The sequence below is a fragment of the Canis lupus genome, chromosome 25 (genome assembly GCF_011100685.1).
Source record: "Canis lupus familiaris isolate Mischka breed German Shepherd chromosome 25, alternate assembly UU_Cfam_GSD_1.0, whole genome shotgun sequence".
In the NCBI taxonomy this organism is placed as follows: Eukaryota; Metazoa; Chordata; class Mammalia; order Carnivora; family Canidae; genus Canis; species Canis lupus.
Window position 1 is genome coordinate 46473027 of NC_049246.1, and position 15445 is coordinate 46488471.

Sequence of the window (15445 nt, forward strand, 5' to 3'; positions counted from 1 at the left end):
CTGGTTATATGGTAAATGTCCCTCATGCTTTATTCCAGAACCACAGAGTGTACAAGGTGTCTAGGTGATATACATGGCTGGCTGTCCACATCTAAACTAATTAAAATGAAATAAAAGTGAAAAGTCAGTTCCTCAGTTGCAGTGGCCACCTGACAAAGAGCTCCACAGCCACCCCGTGACTAGTGGCCACCATGCGGAATAGCGCAGATAGGGAATATTTCCACCAACCCGGGAAATACCCTTGGACAGCACAGGCATCAAACCTCACACCTCGAGTTTCAGAATAGAAATTTTTTCATTGATTTGGACAAAAGGATTTATGAAGGCCGCGAGTAGTCTTTCTCACCGTTGTCTGCATAAACGGGAACATCCTTGCCAAATCTGCTTGCAAGTGGAACACTCCCATCTTGTATTCATTTTGCAAAACTAATGTTTGGAGCAGCCCAAGGACCAGAGAGTCCGACAGCCTGAAGGAATTATTGTTCATGTCCATGTGGAGCAGCCACCCACGGAGCCCCAATGTGCACCCCACACATCAGCCTTGGCAGATTCCTGAAAGCAGCTGCAAGACCCAGGGACCCTCCAGAATGGAGAGAGGGCTCTGCTCATAGCTGGGATAAAGCCACCAAGCCACCAAGGTAATGTCATGTCACTGTCTCAGAAATGAGCTCTATCCGGTGCTTCTCAGTTGGCCTCTTCACTCATCGGTCTTTAAAACAAGGGCATGAAGCCCAGTTGATAGAGCTTAGGTCACTGGTGGAGCCTTGAAACTCTACGTTTCAGGTTCCAGCATCCTTAGAGACCCCTTGGATTGAACACATAGAATTTCTTTCTGACCACAGCCCAAATAGGTTTGTTTCACCTTGGCTTTTCCATATAGGGGGGTTTGATTTCCTGGCAGCTGGGGCTAATGGTGGGGAATCTGGACTCAGGACAATCAGGGGCATTGACTGTGGGCATGGCTCAGTCCCTTGTGTGTGGTCTTTCTCAGAGCAGGGGAGGCACATCACATAAGAAGGGGGTTTTGTTACCTCTGGGGTGATGTTGCATTTTGTGAAAGAAAGTATTTTAACCACCAATTTGAACAAAGCTGGCAAAACAATAGTCCTTCTTGTGGTCTTAGCCATTAATCTTCTTTTATGCAGGGGGGAAAATCAGATGCCTCGGTGACGTCATCGTTTGGCTAGGAACAGAACCAATAGAACCAAAGGACACCATTGTTTCCCTGACACGGTGGTTCAAGAGGAAGCTACGCTTGCTTTTTCTTTTTTTCCAGAAAGAAGAGGGGCACATCTGCAGCTGACCACCAATAAACATGGCTGGAATCTTAACATTGGGAGAATTTGCCGGAATGTCTGTCTTTGTGGAAGTGATTCAACATTTCCAAAGAGGCTCCCCCATCTGTCATCTGCTTTCTTTTCAGCCCCAGATAAAAAGAGCTCAATTTTTTTTTATGGTAAGTCTGGTGGAATGTTGGGTTTTTTTTCCCCCTTCCTTCTATTGTTCTTTTCTCTCCTCACCTTTGGTAGACAAAGTCATTTAGAGCAATAAAACAATAAAGTTATCTTATGAAAGGTGGTCAGTATTAGCTAGGGGGAAACGTGTCACGTCTGCAGATACTTTTCACGAGGAAGCCGAATGGCCATAACGAGCCTGTTTTTTGGGAGAAGCCTAAAGGCTTGGCTCTGCCCTCCCAGGCTGATTCTGGGAAATTGAAATCTCCATGGCCTTGTGAGGGAGGATCCCTGGGGAGAAGTGAGGGAAAGAGAAGACATGGGCTAGAAAAAGGGAGGGGTACTAGACCTGACAGTGAGGGACTCCTAGACGCCTGTCAGGATTTAACTTTGCGTACACCAGATGCTACCTCGATGACGAAACACAGTTCACAAAATGGGCCACTAGTGTGACTATTTATGCTGTTTCTACATGTCCTTGTTGAGATTGCAGGGCACGCCTGCCAGGTAACAGAACCGGCTTTCAGTAGATCGATTGCAAAAATGACCCCGATTTTCCACTCCTTCCCATATCCATGCCTTTTGCAGTGTGGCTTCACGCTATTTCTGTCAAGAGTTAGAGGATATCTCCTTATCCCTTGAATCCAGACTGGTCTTTGACTTGCTTTAGCTGATGAATGTGGTGGAAGTACCTAAACCTAGGCTTCGAGATGTTTTGGGAACTTCTGCTCTTTGGCTTGGACCTCTGCCTTTACTGTGAGAACATGTTGGGGCTAACCCGCTGGAGAATGAGAGACCACACGGAACAGAGCCCAGTCTTCTTGGCGGAGACCATCGTAGACCAACTAGCCTCCAGCCGGCTTGCAGATGTACATGCAAGCTGAGCCTGGCCAGCCAAACCACAGGTCTGTAAGAGGTAACACATGACTGGGGAGCCTGGTGGCACAGTCAGTTAAGTGTCTGACTCTTGATTTTGGCTCAGGTCATGATCTCAGGGTCGTGAGATGAGCCCCACGTGGGGCTCCGTGCTCAGCATGGAATCTGCTGGAGATTCTCTCCCTCTCTCCATCTGCCCTTCTGCTCATGCACACACACACTCTCTCTCTCTCATTCTCTAAAATAAATAAATTAAAAAAAGAAGTATCACATGATTGCTTTTTTAAGCCACTAAGTTTTGGGGTGGTTTGTTACACAGCAGTAACATAGCTGGTAACTCTTTAGAAACCGAGTCACTTAAGGCAAAGAGATGACACGTGACATAAGATGAGAGCAAAACCCAAACAACTAGCACTGGCTTGTTGTGCAGGAGCTGTGGTTACTGACAAAGCAGAGCGCTGCAATGAGTTCTCCTCCTCACTGGCACAAGGGCCACGAGGCACCCCAACCGAACTTCCTATGGAGCACCTTCTCCAGATCCCTCAGCTCGTCAGCTCCCAACTCAAAAGCCAGCATGCAGTCCTCACAGACAAGCCCAACTGCGAAAGCCAGCAATCTCTGACCTCGTGTTACATAGCCGGTCATCTGCAAACTGGAAACTTAGAGTTTACTGTAAGAATGCTCTCCTTTCTGTCCTGTTCACGATGTCAATGCAAGGATTTCCTCCAGGGCGAAATTCTGGATTTCCTTGGGTCTCCTGGTAGGAGCCGTGATCACCTGTGCTGACAACACAGGAGCCCAACATCTGTATATCATCTCTGTGAAGGGGACCAAGGTACAACTGAACAGACTTCCTGCCGCTGGTGGGGGTGACATGGTGGTGGCCACAGTGAAGAAAGGCAGGTGGGAGGTCAGAAAGAAGGGACATCCGTAGTGGTAATTCAACCGGAAGTCATACTGGAGAAAAGATGATGTGTTTCCCTATTTGAAGATAACTCCTGGGTCATAGTAAAAAAAAAAAAGAAAAAGAAAGAAGAAAGAAAGAAAAGAAAGAAAGAAAGAAAGAAAGAAAGAAAGAAAGAAAGAAAGAAAGAAAGGAAGGAAGGAAGGAAGGAAGGAAGAAAAGGCTATCCCAGGACCAGTTGCAAAGGAATATGCAGACATGTGGCCCAGGATTGCTTCCAATGTTGGCAGCATTGCTGGCTTATTTGGTGCGTTTGTTGAAAGAAAGAAAAGAAAGAGAGAAAGAGAGAAAAAAAAGAAAAGAAAAGAAAAGGAAAGAAAAGAAAGAAAGAAAGAAAGAAAGAAAGAAAGAAAGAAAGAAAGAGAAAGAAAGAAATGGAAAGAAAGAAAAGAAAGAAAAAAAGAAAAGAAAAGAAAAAGAAAAAAATTAAAAATTATTTAACTTTTAGCCACTGGGTGGCTCAGTCAGTTGGGCATCCAACTCTTGGTCTCAGCTCAGGTCATGAGATCAAGCCCCATGTAGGGCTCTGGGCTCAGCAGGGAGTCTGCTCGGGATTCTCTCTCTCTCTGCCCCTCCCTTTGCTCATGCTCATTCTCTCTCTCTCTCTCTCTCTAAAATAAATATATATAGGGGACACCCCATGGCTCAGTGGTTCAGCGTCTGTCTTTGGCTCAGGTCATAATCCCGAAATCCTGGGATCGAGTCCTGCATTGGGCTCCCCGCTGGGAGCCTGCTTCTCCCTCTCCCTGTGTCTCTGCCTCTTGTCTGTGTGTCTCTCATGAATAAATAAATACATATTTTTTAATAAATAAATAAATCTCTTAAAAAAGTATTTGCTCCTCCCCCAAAATAGAATGCTACTTCTTTATTCAAGCAGACGCAGAGCAAAAATCCCCTCACTTTGAGAAAAGAGCTGCTCTCGTTTTGGTGTCCGTCCTTTAAACACGGCCCGGTGCACACAAGCACACACACACAGCTCTCACGGACGGGCTCCTGTGACACAAGTGTATGCTTATATTTTCTACACTGACATCACATGTCCATTGGCTGTCATCCATATGACAATCCAACGATTCTTTTTAAAAGGAATTTTAAAAATTAGGGAGAGTCCAAAGTCGGATCTGAAAGTCCTCCCTCCTCGTGAATCCCTTTCAGCTCCTTTACCGTCACATTACCCCTTCGTAAGCTGGCTTTATGTCCCGTGTTCTAGAATGCTGCTTTGTTTTCCAGTGACGTCTGTTTCACTATCCGATCCTTCTGCTGAGGTTCTTGTTCCAATATTGGCTGTTGGTGTGGTTTATTGCTTTTAATTTCCAAGAAGCGTTTGTCGGATTGATTCACGGCGGCCTGGCCCTGTGTAATGGGCGGTATTGGTTCGAGGATATCAATCGGGCTTCTACAGGACTTCTCTTTCTTTCCTTTTCTCCCCATCTTTCAAAATATATTCCAAAAATAACTGATCAGTTAGAAAAATCGGATAAGCAACCAGGCTACATTTTACACCCTCTCACTCCGTAAATAATCCCTGCTACTTTTCTTTCCCCCCGTATTTCTTTTTCTTGTGTTAACCGTGTTTCCTCGCGAGTCATTCGCTGTTGTTTGCCACTTTCTGGCACGTGGCTTTCCTTCAATGTCTTGGGATCCTTGCCTGTGGGTTTGTATTTATGAATGAAGATCTGGATCCATCAGTATTGACTGCTGTTGTGAGCATCCTTCACAGATGGGAAGGTCCCTGTTTTAATTCTCTTGTCACGGCTATTCCCGGAGTGCAACGTTTGGCTGCATGTTTGGGGGCTGGGCATGACCTTGCCTGCAAGGGGAGTGCGACCAAAGGGGCATTCTCTCCATTTCTGGTGGACGGGGAAAGGGACTGGAGATTCTCTTTGGTGGAGAAAGATGGAATTTGCCCTGGGAGCAGAGTGGTGGGTGTACGTATCTCAGAATTGCTTGGAAGGTCTGTTAAAACGACTACCTGGCCCCACTGGCTGTGTTTCTGATACAGAGAGATTGGGGTAGGGCCTGAGAATTTGCATTTCTTTCTTTCTTTTTTTAAGATTTTATGTATTTGAGAGAGAGAGCGCACACAAGCAGGGGATAGCAGGCTCCCCGCTGAGCAGGGAGCCTCATGCAGGGCTCCATCCCAGGACCCTGGGATCATGACCTGGGCCAAAGGCAGCTCCTTAACCAGTTGAGTCACCCAGGAGCCCCAGAATTTACAGTTCTAATGTGTTCCCAGTGACTGCTGCTGCTGGTCCAAGGTTGGTACTTTAGGAAATCCTGAATCGTAGGATCTCACTGAGGTATGAAGACTCCTGGCTGTTGACCCCTCTGTGCTGTGACGTGGTGGCCAGAAGCTGCTCCAGACAGGACCTCAGTCCTTTACAGTCTTGATGTTCTGAGGACCACAGACCCACAGCAAACGTGTTTGCAGTCCAGGCCTGGGGCTCTTCCAGAACCTGGTTGCCACCCCCAGCCCCAGCCTGCTCCCTACGCTGGGGAGGTCCCTGAAACAGTCGTCCCTTCACTCCTCCTGCGGCTTCTCGGGCGTGAGCTGCGTGGTTTCTGACCAAGCTTGGACCACTTCCGTCCTATGTACTGTGCATCGTTCAGGGATTTTCAAGAACTCCTCAACTGGTGTCGGTTTTCCTTTCCTGTTTTCCAGCATTGCCAGGACCTCCGTCTCCTCCCTCCCTCCTTCTACTTAACTTTTAATGTGGTTCTTTCTCCACATATGTGAAAGATGAAAAAATAAAATAATATAAAAATCCTGCTAATAAGTAAATAAATAAATGCACCACTAAATTTTAAGCGCTTCTGTTATTTATTTATTTATTTTTAAAAATTTTATCTATTTGAGAGAAAGAATGAGAGGGAGGGAGGGAGAGAGAGAGAGAGAGCGAGCGCACAGGCAGGGGAAGGGCATAGGGAGAGGGAGAAGCAGACTCCCAGCTGAGCAGAGAGCCTAATGCAGGACTCGATCCCAGGACCCTGAGATCATGACCTGAGTCCTAGGCAGACGCTTCACCAATTAAGCCACCCAGGCACCCATCTACTTGTCTTATTTAATTATTTCTTGTTGTTTAAATGAGATCTGGGGAGGATGGGAGGTAAAGCTGGGGTTCAATCTGCCATCTGGAGCTGGTGCTCCCCCATGATCTTGAATAACATCTCATCCTAACGTCTATGTTTTCATTCTCAATACTCCCAGCTATCTAGTCCTTCCCGTTGTACTTTGTTTTCTAGATAGCTTTGTTCATGCCACACATCCCACTTCACTTCGGGAATCCACCCACAAATAAGCCATGTCTATATATGTCAATGGAGGCCAAGTGGATATAACAGGACATAATCTCCATGGTAAATCCCGCAAACCTTTAAATCTTGAAGACACAAGACAGGATAGCGGGTATTAAGATCTGCCACATGGGAGGATAGAGTTTTGTTCATTTTGTTCATTTATGGGTGAAGCTTTACCTTGGGTTTAGCCCATGCCTCCAATCCTTAGATCTTGCTGCTTTTCTTGTGTCTGCACACTCTTCCTTCTGCCCCATGATGGCAAGCCTGGGCCACGTTTGGATAAGTTTCTAGATGCAAGTGATTTACAGGTGGGGATCAGCTATGTTGACTTAGTTAATACTCTTCTATGTGAGGAATGTGCGTGGAAGTGGAGAATAGGGATTTAGAATGCGGGAGTCTCTGTGGCACAGCTCTGGCCCTCTCCGGCCAGCACCAGGGTCTTCTGAGCAAGCATAGCAGCAACGTCACCAGGCAGAGCTGCGCACCTGCCCCTGGGAGTGGGAGGGTAGGATGTCCCTCCAACCGCTTCTGGCCAGGTGGGGTCTTTGAGTTGGTAAGTTGTGCCCTATTTTTAAAAAGTAGGTTTATAGTTTTTTGGGGGGAGGGAGCAGGAAGCAGGTTTTAAAGGAAAGAGAAAGCTCAGCTAGGGGTGGACGGGTCTACACCTGTGTGGTTTATCTGTGGGTTTGCAAACTCTGGGCATCAGAAACCTGGAGTCTGTGCCAAGGGTCACGGGGATGGAGCACTGGGTCTTGCCTGAACCCTCCCTGGGCCGGGCACACCGGAGAACCTACCAAATGAGCGAATGGACACCAGCTACCATTTCTTGCTCTTTAATGTCTTTGTAAATGAAGAAAAATGTGCAATAGACACGAAAGGCCGTCTCTCCAATCTTACATCCCAGACGCACCCACCACTAGCAGGTAGGTACTTTTCATTCCAGAACTTTCTATGCATATAAACGTGCTCTGTCACTCTCTTTCTCTAGCCTATTAAATGCATATTATAGACATTTAGAGCCATAATTGTACAGCATTCTTCCCATGGTTACAGAATCATCCTTTGTGTGGATACAGTGGGTCCTAACTGAGGACCACTCAGGTCAGGGCTGTTCTTTCCCATCGTCAACATCGTGCGAGTGCATCCACACAAGGAGCGGCTGGCTCAGAACAGTGAAGCATTTAGACTGGGTAAACAAGGCCAAAGGGCCCCTGCTCCTGCTCTTTTAAATCTTAGCACTTCAGGTGTGGCCCTTCCTTTTTTTTTTTTTTTACAAGATTTTATTTATTTATTCATGAGAGACACACAGAGAGAGGCAGAGACACAGGCAGAGGGAGAAGCGGGCTCCATGCAGGGAACCCAATATGGGACTCGATCCCGGGGCTCCAGGATCAGACCCTGAGCAGAAGGCAGATGCTCACCCCTTGAGCCACCCAGGTGCCCCTTCCTGAGGCCATTCTAAAATCACCTGGCAGGCCGCCCCCACCCACTCCTGCTCCTAGAAGGCCCACTGGCTCCTCCACTGGGGCTCTGTCCTGGGTTTCTGCCCTCAGTATTCTTTAAACATCAGGATTTGAAGTCGACCTCGAAGCTCCAGCCCGTTTCCTTTGGAGGGCTGCCTCTGCCGCTGCCTTCTTCCCCGTCTGCTGTGTCCCCGTTAACAGCTAAGAATAGTCCTGGGTCAGTGCGGGGTTTGCCGCAAGATCCAGGTCTCCCTCGGAGAGCGCCTCCCCGGCACACAGGGTGCCCGTGGCCTGTTTGGCCTCTTCCCTCCACCCTAGGTTCCCACTGCCGGGTGGAGCTCCCCGCAGAGGGAGGGCTTAGGATTCTGGGGAGAAAGAACCTGTGCCGGCTGCTCCCCGGGCTGCCATCCTGTGGGCCCAGTCTCCGCCACACCACAGCCAGGAAGTGTGGGGGCCGAGGTCTCCCCTGGGGCAGGCGTGAGCAGGGCAAGAGACAAGCCCAGAGCAAGCCTTCTGTTTCGAATGGCTTCTGCAGCCAGAGGAAGCCAGTGTGCATGTGTGTTTTCTCATCTGCACCCTCCCCCTGCCTGGGCTGCAGGGGTCACCCCATTCTGTCCATTTTTTCATTCCCCTTGCGAAGCAAGGACTAGGGGCAGTGGTGAGCTGGTAAACGTTAACCAACTAGCTCCCTCCTGCCCCAGGAAAAAAGCTCTGATGAGCATTTACAGATTTCCAGGGTGTAAATATTGCCCCCACGGCCAATTGCAAGTTATCGACGTGACATCACTAGATCTAGAATTGGGAAGACAGGCACAGAAACCACCACGGGTGCACGGGGTTTCAGCCACACACACAACAGATGTAAATAGCCTCAAAAGCCCTGGTGTTAGTAAGAGAAACAGGCAGTGATGAGTTTTCAATATTTGTTACTTCTTTTTTAACACAACTTATTTCTAAGTTTATATGCTTTGATTTTGTAAAACAGCTCGGTTTAACAGCTGACTCAAAAAAATTCCTGAAACATTAGCAATTTGCTCCTCTGCACTGGTCCAAGCCACTGAAGGCCCCATACGCCCCTGAGTGGCTCTCGGAGTGGAGCAAATAAATGCCTGAGATCTGGCCTTTTCTTACACATTCCTGGGAGGCAGTTCCCCCACTTTCCTGCCCGGTCCTCGGGGGCTGAGTGGCAAGGCCTCTCTCAGCCATGATGCCCGACACCCAGATCTCAATTCTCCAATTTTCCCAAGTGGACTTCTGATCCTTTCTTTGTCTTTTTTTTGGGGGGGGGGGGGTAAGGGGATAACTTTCTAGAATGTTCTAGAAAGAACAATTCTGGGGGACAGTTGTCCTGAGTACCTCTCACAGAGGTCAGGGTGGGCCTTGATTCTAACAGACAGATCAGTTAGAACATATTCCTTGTTTCTGAGTCTCTAGAGTATCTGAGTAGAGAGCTCTTTGAGCCTCCGCAAAAGGAAACTAAGAGCCTTGGCCACCCTGACTCCTGGGGACGTGCTTCTCCGAGACCGGGATAGACACCCTGCAGCCAGAGAGCAGCTGGAAAAGATTCCAAATGCATTTTCAAAAGCGTTCCTTACATCGACTCTCCATTCTAGCTTTCAGCGAGAGAGCCGGAAGATCTCTTTCCACTAATTAGGAATTCAAATTCGGTTTTGGGATTAGATCCAAGAAACCAACTTCAGTCTTCAAACCGGCACGATACATAGACTCATCAGCAGTAAATAGAGAAGTCAAGAGCTGTGTGTGTTCCGCCGTCCTCCTTGGGTCAGCCTGCTGGTGGGGGGCCTGGGGGGTGTAGGCGTCGGATTCCCCCCACACCTGCCTCCGTGTTTAGCTTCAGGATGTGCAGCTGGCTTGCCCACACCTCTCACCCCACGCCCGCGGCACCCCACTCCCTCCGCACTCCCTCTGGGGTCATTTTGCACCTCCAAGGGGGAGCACAAGGGAGGAAACAAATGTGTTACTCCCCGATTACTAAAACGTACCCAAATATACACTCGCGCAAAGACGCATACACATACGAACACACAGAGACAGCCAAACACGCACGCACACACACACGCACATACACACAGGGTTCTTAATCTGTCTTTCTGGAAACCTCTCAGATGCCGAATTTCTTGCCTCTGGCCCCCCCTTCTTTCTTCTCCCGGCCTTGGCCAGCCTAACTAGCAGGGCTCCTGCAGCGAGCTACGCAATTCCACGCGAACACATCGCTGTGAATGGTTTGAGCCGTTCCTGGCTCGGGCGTCCGTCAACCCGAGGATCCGGCACCCAGTTATGATGTGCTGGGAGGGGGCAGTTCCCACCCCAGGGAGCAGCGCTCAGACACCAGCTGGGTGGCCCACAATTCAGCTCAGTTCTGACATTTGTCTACGTGGGGATGACATCAGGTCGCGTAGGTTGAGGGCTCCCACCCACAGGGCTGCCTGCCATTCCGGATACCAACGGTCAGCCCAGGGTGTCACCTGTGCTTCTCATGAACTGGCTGCAGATTGGGGGTTCCAACAACCCCTCCTTGAGTTCCATTCATCTGCTAGAGCAGCTCTCAGAACTCAGAGAAACAGTTAGTTAGTAGGGCACCGGCTTATGATAATAGGGTATAATTCAGGAACAGCCAGATGGAGGAGGTGCAGAGGACAAGGTGTGTGGCAGGGACATGGAGCTTCCATGCCCTCGGAGACCCCCACCCTTGCCTCATCTCCACCTGTTCACAACCCAGCAGCTCCCCACACTCTGCCCACTTGGGGTTTCATAGAGGCTTTATTACAGAGGTACGATTGATCAAACCACTGGTGGTCACACGGTGACTTCTCCCGGCAACCAGCCCCATCCTCGGGTGCTTTCCAGAAGTCATCTCAGGAACAAAGGACACCTTCGTGACTCTCATCACTTAGGCAACCCCAAGGGTTTGAGCAGCTCTGTGACAAAAACGAGTGGAAACCAAATACATATTTCTTCTTATACGTCACCCTATGGCAGCCCTCGGTGGGAAGGGGAGGCCGGCTGGGTGGCGCAAGGCCGTGTGCCCATCACATGAGGTCCCTTGTGCCTCACTTTCAGTGGTGTCTCTGATTCACAGCGGGGAGGTAATGGTGTGATCCCGGGAAGGGGAGGCTGGTGGAGCCTCATGTGAAGGGAGCACACACACACACACACACACACACACACCCCGCAGGCTGGTGTGGAATCAGCTACTACAGAAGAGAAGCTGGGAGAGCCCTGGCAGGGACCCGCACGCGAACACGGCACAGTTCACCTGCCTCCTGGTCGCATTTATTAAATCTGTTCAATGTCAGGGAAACACTCTTTATTAGCTTTCCTAATAAAGCCCCCGACTGATATTTACCATTCTTTATTTCAAAGTAAAATCTCCACGGAATGCTTCAAAGCCCTAGAAAGTTGGTTTCCCCTCCCGTCACCGCGCGTCACCGATGGCCAGTCCTTCCTGTGCTCTACTGAGTTCCTCACGTGTTCACGTGGCTCATGATTCAAGGCTCCAGGCTGCTTCATTACCGGACATTTTCTGAGCACCTGCTGTACGTCAGGTGCGTGGAGCGTTGGCCTGTCTCCCACACAGCCCTTCCACGACAGTGAGCGCCAGCTCCGTTCTGTGAGACCAGGCCCCAGAGGCTCACACAGGCCAACAGACATCCCCAAGCCCCTTGGATACACCTTGCTGGTCAGGAGCTGGGGGCTCCATCCCTGCAAGCCCACCCCACCTGCCTCCCCCTCTTCTGGGCGCCCCCTGCTCTGGGCCCTGCAAGGCTGCCCATACACTGCATCAACCTGGTGCTCTGGTTTGGAGGCTCAGCTAATGGGGCACCCAGCAGGGTGTTGGAGGGGGACAGGTTGGGGTATCCATACCCCCCAATCCTTCCCTGCAGGTCCCCTCACGCTGACTGTCACTGGTCCTCTCAGGACAGACCTCTTTACCAGCCCCTTTCTTCCACATCCTTGCAGCTGCTCCCTTTCCCGGCCCCACTGGGCCTGGAGATGCTGTTCTTCGCTCCTGGGTACCCGGGAGGCTCTGGGCCCTCTGATTCCCCCTCTCTGGGCCCAAACCTTTGTGAATAGCTCCCCCACTGCTTTACCTCCACACTGCTGCAGTAGCTTATCCCACAAACGTGGGAGCTCCAAGCAGCACTTTATTCTCTGACAGTTCTGGAGGTCAGAAGCCCAAAGTCCGTACCTCCAGGCTGCAGTCAAGGTGTCTGCACGGCTCTGGGAAGAATCTGGTGTCGGCCGGCCCTCCTTGGCTCAGGGCTGCGCACCTCCGCTCCCTGCCTCCAGAATGCCACGGCCTCTTCCCGCCTCAGCCAGGTCTCCATCCTCTTCCAAGGACACTTGCGACTGCATAGAGGACCCACCAGGACAATCTAGGATAGTCTTCCCATTTCAAGACCTTTATTGGCCTCTGCAAAGTCCTTGCCCTAGAAAATAACATTTGCAGGTTCCAGGGATTAGGACCTGATCTCTTTGGGGTTGTTATTCAAACGGCCACCTCGTTAAACCTTCCTCAAACCATCCCACTGTCTGCCCCTGCTAGGCCCTGACCCATACAGCCAGGCTCACAATCTAGGAAGAAGTGCAAATTCAGGCTGGGTAAGTCATCATGAGAACCTGCCTTTCAAGACCATTTATATGTTAATGACTCCCAAATGGACATCTCTGGTCCATTCCTCCCCTCTGAGTTCCAAGACCGTGTGTCCAGCTGACTACGTGATATTCCCATTTAGATATTTGCATTTCCATTTTGCCTCACAGGCATTTCAAATTTGGGTGCAAAACCCCATCTCTTTTCTTTCCCTGCCTCCCACCTGCTCCGTGCCCAGGCTTCCTGTCCAGCAAACAGCCCACTGCCCACTGGCTCCACCGAGCTGGAAACCTGGAAGTCCGCCTGGTACTGACATATCCCAGCAACCTCCCCACACCCGCCAAGCCATTCAGTGCACCTGAGCATTCTATCTCCAACTCATGACCGCGTCCCCGTAGGCTCCACCTCCAAAACGGATCTGGATTCTCGTCTGTTCTCCCCATCTCTGCAGACCCCAGTCCAGTCCAAAGTGCCGCCTTGCTCACCTGGACCACAATGATGGCCCGCTGGACGCCTCCTGCCTCCCCCCCGCCGCCTGTCTCTCCTCTCTCGTGCAGTCTGTAAGCATCTGGACGGAGAGTCCATAAACCTAGAAAACTGCCCCACAGCAAATCCGTCCTCGCCTTCACCCATCCCACTTTTTGCAGGCTGCATTCCCACCTCCACCCTCCTCATCGATATCCCCGTGCCTGGAATGTTGCTTCCCCCACGTCTTCACACGGCTGCTTGCTTAGTCTGGGTTATCCAGAGCTGAGCACAGTCCTCAACACAGTGGAAAGCCAGCGAGTGCGCCCTTGATGGGACAGGATCCTGATGAGACAGGATCTCGCAAAGGGTGAGAATACCAGGGCGGATGAGGGACAGCGGCCCTGGGTGGACTCCACCACGTGGCGGGCAATACGGACACCGGGCAGATCCAGGGAAGCGGGTCCCATGAGCTCCCCGGAAACAGAAGGGCCTTCTGAGTCCTGAAGTCATTCTGGACTGGCCATCTGTGCCTCCTGGGTCCCACGAGGGATGCCCACGAGGGATGCCGGGACGAGAGGCGTCTGGTCTGTAGGGAACTTTCTGTCTGTGTCGTGTCCCGGCTCAGGGTCACTGGAGGGGTCTGATTAGCAAAGGGTCGCATCACCATCGTTGGTACGTGTCACGTGACTGGGGGGCCCTGCGTCCTTAGCTTGCCGTTCAGGTCTGCTGGCATCCCCCCCAGGGGCAGTGATTGGCAGCTGGAAGAGGAAGTGCAGATTCCTGCTGAGTGTCAGAAAAAGGCAACCTGAGATCCGGGATGAGTCACAAAATAAAAATAAAAATATCTGCATGGACAGCGAGCTGAAGAAGCACAGGAGCACCGTAGAAAAAGCCGCTGTGGTGGCAGCGATGTCGGAAGCGGTTCCTGGCCACACCCCCGATGCATCAGGCCCAGAGTGGGGGCTCCCGGGCGGCCAGGGGCTGGAGGGGCGTCCGGGTGGGGCCTGGGGCTGCACTGGGGGGGCGGGGGAACCGGAATCTGGGGGACCAGCAGCCGCAGGGTCACCCACACTTTCTGACTCTAAAACGACCCTCAAGGCTGGGCATAAATCACTGGGCTTCTCCCCTGCGGTCACTAGATGTCACTGCAGGAAAAAATCTGACCTGAAAACAGATGCCTGGGAGCGAGGTGTTACTGTTTTGCATCCAAGCGGTGGCCTGGGTGACAATGAGCAGCAAGTGAAAGAACTTCCTTCTCGGTGATATCACCATCGGCGCCCCCATAACCATCAGGGGGCCCCCAACAGAAGATGTTGTCCCCCCTCCTGCTCCCGGGAAGGGGAGCAGCTCTGCAGGGGGGGGGCGGGGGTGGAGACTCTGGGGACCAATGCAGACTGACAGCTGACAGCACCGGGGAGGCTCCAGGAAGCCCTGTCTGCTCTCCCTCGGAATTCCAAAGCCCCGACCCCAAAGCCACTTCTCCTACCGGGGTCCCCGGTGCTCACCAAGGTGCGACCTTGGGCCAGTCGACAGAAGCGGAGCCCAGAATCTGGGCGGGAGTGTGTGCCACCGAGCCCCGCAGGCCGGAGCCCCGGATGCGGGCAGGACCCTGGGGGGCGGCCGGGGGCAGAGGTCAGCGCCCTCGCCAGGCTGGTGCACGTTCCGGGCCACCTCGGCTGACTAGCTGATGCTGTGGCCAGGGAGGTGCAGATCCCCCCGCCTGCGGTCACTGCACCCCTGACCAAGGTGGTACAGGGGAGCCTTGGCCCAGCTCCCGAGCTGCCAGTGCCCTTGAACTGCCCTCTGGCTTTTCACAGCCAGCTGCCTTCCCGCCTCTGGGGAGGGGGTGTCTGGCTGCTGCAGCCCCAAAGACCTTTGCATATTGGAATCATGGGCTCACTAAAGTCCCCAGGTGTGACCCTTTGGGGATATTAGCATTTGAAGGCCAGCTTCTTCTCCAGTTGCTTCAATGTATGCAAGCGGGAGCACAGAGAATTCTAGACCTGGCTGCATCCAGAGCTATGAAAACCAGGCATCTTTCATGGGCAAGGCCTTGGGCAGGGATTTCCACGAAGCCCCGAGTGCAGCGGGGAGGGGCAGACCCGGGAGTGGGGGCCACCAGGCCGGCCTCCTTGTGGAGACATGCTGGTGGCTCGGGCAGGGCGCTCAAGCAGCTTGCCAGGAGCAGTTGTACCCGGAGATGGGAAAAAATTACAAAAAGACAAGAGACATATGTTCTGAAGACCCAGGGCCACACCAGTCCCGCCTGGATCACTCCAAGGCCACGCAGGAGCCTCGGGCAGCGGGG

The 15445-nt window shown here is 51.6% G+C and overlaps 1 pseudogene; it reads left to right on the forward strand.

The window, feature by feature from the left end:
• The first annotated feature begins 2700 nt into the window (after positions 1–2700).
• Positions 2701–13053, forward strand: LOC119877516 (annotated as a pseudogene).
• The last annotated feature ends 2392 nt before the right edge of the window (positions 13054–15445 follow it).